Genomic DNA, 6,378 nt, shown 5'->3' on the forward strand with positions numbered 1-6,378 from the left:
TTCCGCATGCAGTACCACAGTTCCTCTCTGGGTACTCTGCCGTACGCGTTCTCTAGACTCAGCGGTGGGAAAACTACGGCCCACGGGCCACATGCGGCCCGTTGATCATTTCAATCCGGTCCGCCAAAGATTGGCACTGAATCGCCCAAATCATATCAAAATCATGATTGCATTCATTTGACCTCGTCCTGTAATGCTGAGTGGTTCCACCAGGTTGTGCTGTAATGACCAGTGGTTCCACCAGGTTGTCCTGTAATGCCCAGTGGTTCCACCAGGTAGCGCAGTAGGTACAGTGTTACATTGACTTGACTTCGGCTGTTCTGTTTTTACTCTGCTACTGCTCTGAACCCTTCTTCAACCATGAGCGGGCCAAAGAAAAGAAAAGTCCACAGCGAGTGCCGAGTGTTTAATATAGAATGGACTACTAAATACTTTTTCAGTGAAGTCCGATCAATTTCAGTAATTTCAGTCACCTTTCTACCAAGCATGCTGATTATGCTAACAGCCAATCAACGCAGGAAATGATGGCTACGGCTCAGCGGTTAAAATCAAGCTTGCAGGCTCAGCAAAACAATACCCGGCAGGAAAGGAGAGGAAAGGTTCACCGTTTTGCAAGACCATGCAGCTGAACAGGACAGGACAGGACAGGTTGAAAAAAAGAAAAAGAAAACAGCAAACCGTCCCATTAAGGTGACGTTGATGTTGCACTGCATTGCTTTTGTGTGCGTTGGGGAAGGCTAGGACCAATGAGGAAATAAATGAATTCTACATCGACGTAACGATATGAATTTTCTAAATATCCAATGATGCGAGGAAAAACATACAGTACCTGTTTAAAAAATGCAGAGGAGGCAAGGGTAAATAAGGCTTAGTGTCTGGGTGCGTTGGGAAATTCAGTCAGGCATTCCCCCCACCCCGCGCCCGAGATTTGGCACTCAGAGACCAAGCGTGCTTCATTTTCTACAACTTCACCAATGAAAGTGTGGGCTATTGTTAAGGACACGTCAGTACATCCGCCATATTGAATGTGGCAGTTTTACTTGTATCGAGTGGCACACACACGCTAACAACACTCAGAGTTACCGAAGGTTCCGGGGTGCACAGAGCGCGTCCAGAGTGAACTTCCCAAGGCACTCTATGTTGATATGTTGTTGTTTGTTGTGTCCGTGCGACTAAGTGTAATGCAATTATATGTTTATAAGGATATCTGGGTGTGTATCTGTAATGGGATGTATCAAACAAAAGTGTTGGGCAAGCGTGCAGCTAGTCATTTCTATCAACTCTCCCTGTTTTCGGACTTCTCGTAATATAACGACGATAGCGAGCGAGATATAGCCTACTACCAATCAGAGCAAAGCTGTTTTCCATATTTAAATGAAGGAGAACAGCGATCCAATCAGAATAAAGCTTTTTTTCCGAGGGATGTCACAATATTCACAATATTGCAGTATTAAAAGTGCCTCACTATCGTTGCGGTCTTGTCTGGGTATCAAATAAAACATTGCGCTTCAAAATTTCGTTTTGGACCAGCCATACGGAGCCACGCGCTTAGCCAGGCTGCTACTGCATTCCACTTCCTCATTAGAGTGTAAACGCACCAGATTGGACACATAACCCATATGACCATGTGTGTACGTCACAAGAAATACACTGATTGGCTGACTGCCCCACATGACAGAAAGGCTGCGTTGGGAGGGATGCAGAAGCATTGCAACATGGGGCCCGCTTCCCTCGCGAAGCTATGGCATTGCCACTCAGCCTGTCTTAGTGTGGCTTTGCAATCGATTTGTTGTTCGGCCTCCATCCCAGCAAATGCAGACCCATGGGCCAGGATTGGCTGCCGGGAGACCTCCGCTTTGCGGAGCCCACGACCTCGCCCACAGCGGCTGTCACCGGGAAGTTCCATGAGTTGCCCCTCTGTGGGCAACCGTCACCTTCACGAAGTGACAATCTGCCGAATTATTTAAGCATATTGTAACAGTAAGACTCTTTAATGGTGTACTAGTGAGTGTTTATCTAAAGTCGAAAGTCGTAGGTGAAAAAACATCACACAGATAGGAAATAACGATTCTGACTCCCCGTTACGACACATCCCTCCGCCCAAAAAATCCATCCATCCATCCATCCATTTTCTGAGCCGCTTCTCCTCACTAGGGTCGCGGGCGTGCTGGAGCCTATCCCAGCTGTCATCAGAATCAGAATCAGAATCATCTTTATTTGCCAAGTATGTCCAAAAAACACACAAGGTATTTGTCTCCGGTAGTTGGAGCCGCTCTAGTACGACAACAGATAGTCAATTTACAGAACACTTTGGAGACAGAAAGACATTGACAAAAAAATTTTTTTATCTGGTAATGGCGGTACATTTTGAATTTTTTTTTCTGACAATTGTGCAAAAGATGCAGAGTCCTCTAGCACTTAGAGCAGTTGGAATGACTAATATTGCAATAGTCCGGTGCAATGACCATTGTGCAAAGGGCGCCGAGACTTCAAGGAGTGGATGCGGTTTACAGTGACGAGTAGCGCGATCATCTGGGACAATGTCGGTTGTGCAAATGTTGCAGATACTCCTCAATCAGTGTGCAAATGGAGCAGATGCTGCTCTGGCATGAGTGGCCAGTATTGGTCAACAACAGATCTGCAAATAGTGCAGCGTGGCGAGACAACTACAGTGAGTGCACGAGTAATACATAATTGGCCCCACAGAAATGTGACAACGAAGTCAAGTAAAAAAATTGCCAGCATGTTGTAATGGAATTGTAGGTTAGCTGTTTAAGAAGTTGATCGCAAGAGGGAAGAAGCTTTTGGAATGTCTGCTAGTTCTAGTTTGCATTGATCGGTAGCGCCTACCTGAAGGAAGGAACTGGAAGAGACGGTGAGCGGGGTGCGGAGGGTCTGAGAGGATTTTGCACACCCTTGTCTTAGTTCTGACAGCGTGCAAGTCCTCAAGGGTGGGTAGGGGGGTACCGACAATCCTTTCAGCAGTTTTGATTGTCCGTTGCAGTCGGAGTTTGTCCTTTTTTGTAGCAGCACCAAACCAGACTGTGATGGAAGAACACAGGACTGATTCGATGACCGCTGTGTCGAACTGCTTCAGCAGCTCCCGTGGCAGGCCGTGCTTTCTCAGAAGCCGCAGGAAGTACATCCTGTGCTGGGCTTTTTTGAGGACGGAGTTGATGTTGGTCGCCCACTTCAGGTCCTGAGAGACTGTGATTCCCAGGAACTTGAAGGTCTCGACGGTTGACACAAGGCAGCTGGACAACGTGAGGGGCAGCTGTGGCGAAGGATGCCTCCTGAAGGCCACGATCATCTCTACAGTCTTGAGCGTACAGTCTTCAGCTCCAGGTTGTGTCGGCCGCACCACAGCTCCAGCCGCTCCACTTCCTGTCGATATGCAGACTTGTCACCGTTCTTTATGAGGCCGATGACAGTGGTGTCATCTGCAAACTTCAGGAGTTTGACAGTCGGGTGCGCTGAGGTGCAGTCGTTCGTGTAGAGAGAGAAGAGCAGTGGAGAGAGGACACAACCTAGGGGCGCCCTAGTGCTGATGCTGCGTGTGGATGAGGTGGCCTCCCCCAGCCTGACCTGCTGTGTCCTGCCCGTCAGAAAGCTGTAGATCCACTGGCAGATGGCAGGTGAGACGCTGAGCTGGAGAAGCTTGGATGAAAGGAGTTCACGGATGATGGTGTTGAACGCTGAGTCCCTGCACTGTCGAGGTGTTCTAGGTTGAAGTGCAGTCCCATGTTGACTGCATCATTCGCAGACCTGCTGGTAGGCAAACTGCAGGGGGTCCAGCAGGGGACCTGTGACACTCTTGAGGTGGTCCAGCACGAGACATTCAAAGGATTTCATGACCACAGATGTCAAAGCGACAGGCCTGTAGTCATTCAGACCCAAGATTGCAGGTTTCTGGGGGACTGGAATGATTGTGGAGCGTTTGAAACAGGATGGTACTTCGCACAGTTCCAGAGATCTATTGAAGATCTGAGTGAAGACTGGAGCAAGCTGGTCCGCGCAGACTTTGAGGCAGGAGGCAGGGTACGCCCTGAACTGGTTGCCAGCCAATCGCAGGGCACATACGAACAAACAACCATTCGCACTCAGAGTCATGCCTACAGGCAATTTAGAGTCTCCAATTCATGCATGTTTTTTCAGAAAAGAAACGGGCGCCTTGTGGAACTCACATTTCTCAGCCTTGACATATAGTTCATTCGGCAGTAACTGCTGCAACACAGAGCGGACATGAATGATGTGAGTCTCCTCATCCGGGGAGAATATCAAAATATCGTCCAAATATACAAAAATGTACACATTCAACATGTCACGCAAGACATCATTGACAAAGTTCTGGAACACAGCTGGAGCGTTAGTTAGTCCAAAAGGCATCACCAAGTACTCGTAATGTTCCGTTGGTGTGATGAATGCTGTTTTCCATTCATCCCCCTCCCTTATCCTGACTAGATGATAAGCATTTCTTCAGTCTGGTTTGGTGAAAATCTTAGCTCCCTCTAGGAACTCAAAGGCGGTGGAGATGAGAGGAAGAGGGTACCTGTTTTTCACAGTTATGTCGTTGAGACCCCGGTAATCGATAAAGGATCGCAGAGTCTTGTCCTTCTTGTCCACAAAGAAAAATCCTGCTCCCGCAGGGGATGAAGATGGGCGAATGATCCCGGCTGCCAGTGATTCTTCCACACACTCCTACATGGCCTTGTGTTCCGGCCCTGAAAGAGAGAACAACCTCCCCCGTGCCTGCAACTCAAAGTCGAGTTCGCACTGAGTGATGAACGGCTTAATATTCCCAGAATCTCTAGAGAACCTCTCCGTTCGAGAGAGCTGTGGGCAGACAGCAGCGGAGGTGGCAGGTGGCTGCATGGTAACTGCTTCACATTGAAACGTTGGTACCGTGGCGGTACTGGTTCCTTCTTCTGAATCATCCATCCATCCATTTTCTGAGCCGCTTCTCCTCACTAGGGTCGCGGGCGTGCTGGAGCCTATCCCAGCTGAACTGGTTGCCAGCCAATCGCAGGGCACATACGGTTTAATATACGGGCAGAGGTCGGTACACAGGCAGGCGATCCAAAAAAGGCAACAGTATCCAAAAACGTGTGGCAAAAAGGCGAGGTCGATAATCGGAACAGGGTCTAGTCTTACTGTGAGTCTGTGACGTGGAAACAAGGAATGCTGGAACGCGACGACAAGGTACGACGAACTGGCGACTAGAAAGAATGAGACACGAGGTTAAATGCAAGGGGTAATTAGGGTGAACGAGGCACAGGTGGGGTAGATGCTCTCAGGAGCAGGTGTGTACGAGACAGGGGGGGAAACAACAACCGGAACACACACCCATGACACTGAGAGGTGCGGAAGTCTCATTGAAAGTTATAAGAGCAAAATTGAACTCTTTAGTTGCCATCATGCACACCACGTTTGGAGTAGAAATGGCACTGCACGTCACCCTCAAAACACCATACCAACAGTGAAGTTCGGAGGTGGGAACATGATGGTGTGGGGCTGCTTTTCAGCAAATGGTACTTCACATTATTGAAAGAAGGATGAATGGGCAACTCTACCAAGACATTCTTGACAAAAATCTGCTGCCATCTACGAGGGTGATGAAAATGAGACGGATTGAATGCAATTGAATTCAAAGAAAACAAATAAAGCCGCTGGAATGTCCCAGCCAATCACCTGGCTTGAATTCAATGGAAAATCTATGGAAAGAACTGAAACTCAAGGTCCATAAAAGAAGCCCACGGAACCTTCAAGATTTGAAGACCGCTTGTGTGGAGGAACGGGCCAAAATCACACCAGAGCAACGCATGCAACTAGTTTCTCCATACAGCAGGCGTCTCGAAGCTGTCATTGCAAACAAAGGCTTTTGTTCAAAGTATTCAATAAATACCAGTTGGCGTGTTCAATACTTTTTCCCTGTGTCATTTCACACTATTACACACAACTTAATTTCTGATCTTATTTGTTCTACTTTCTTTGTATGTTTGGATTACTTGGGTTGTTCCCAACATCTGGTGACATTTTCATGACAATAGCACCTTTGGAAATATATTTAGTCAGAAAAATGGTCACGCTTATTTCAGTCGCTGTACACACACACACACACACATATATATAGATATATATATATGTGATATATATATCACACATATATATATATATAGATATAGATATACACAGTATATGGAGAAAAAAGGCTGGTTTTAGATAACATTGCTTTCATAAACTATGTATTTATCTTCTTTTCCTCCCTTTCCATCTGTATGTGATTTAGACACACTGGCTCAGGCAGTGGGGGAGGGCAGTTTCACCAAGTGAGAAGATTCAGCGCTGGAAATAAGGGGGCGAAAGGGAGGAAGTTCACAC

The sequence above is a fragment of the Phyllopteryx taeniolatus genome, chromosome 18, assembly GCF_024500385.1.
Source record: "Phyllopteryx taeniolatus isolate TA_2022b chromosome 18, UOR_Ptae_1.2, whole genome shotgun sequence".
Lineage (NCBI taxonomy): Eukaryota > Metazoa > Chordata > Actinopteri > Syngnathiformes > Syngnathidae > Phyllopteryx > Phyllopteryx taeniolatus.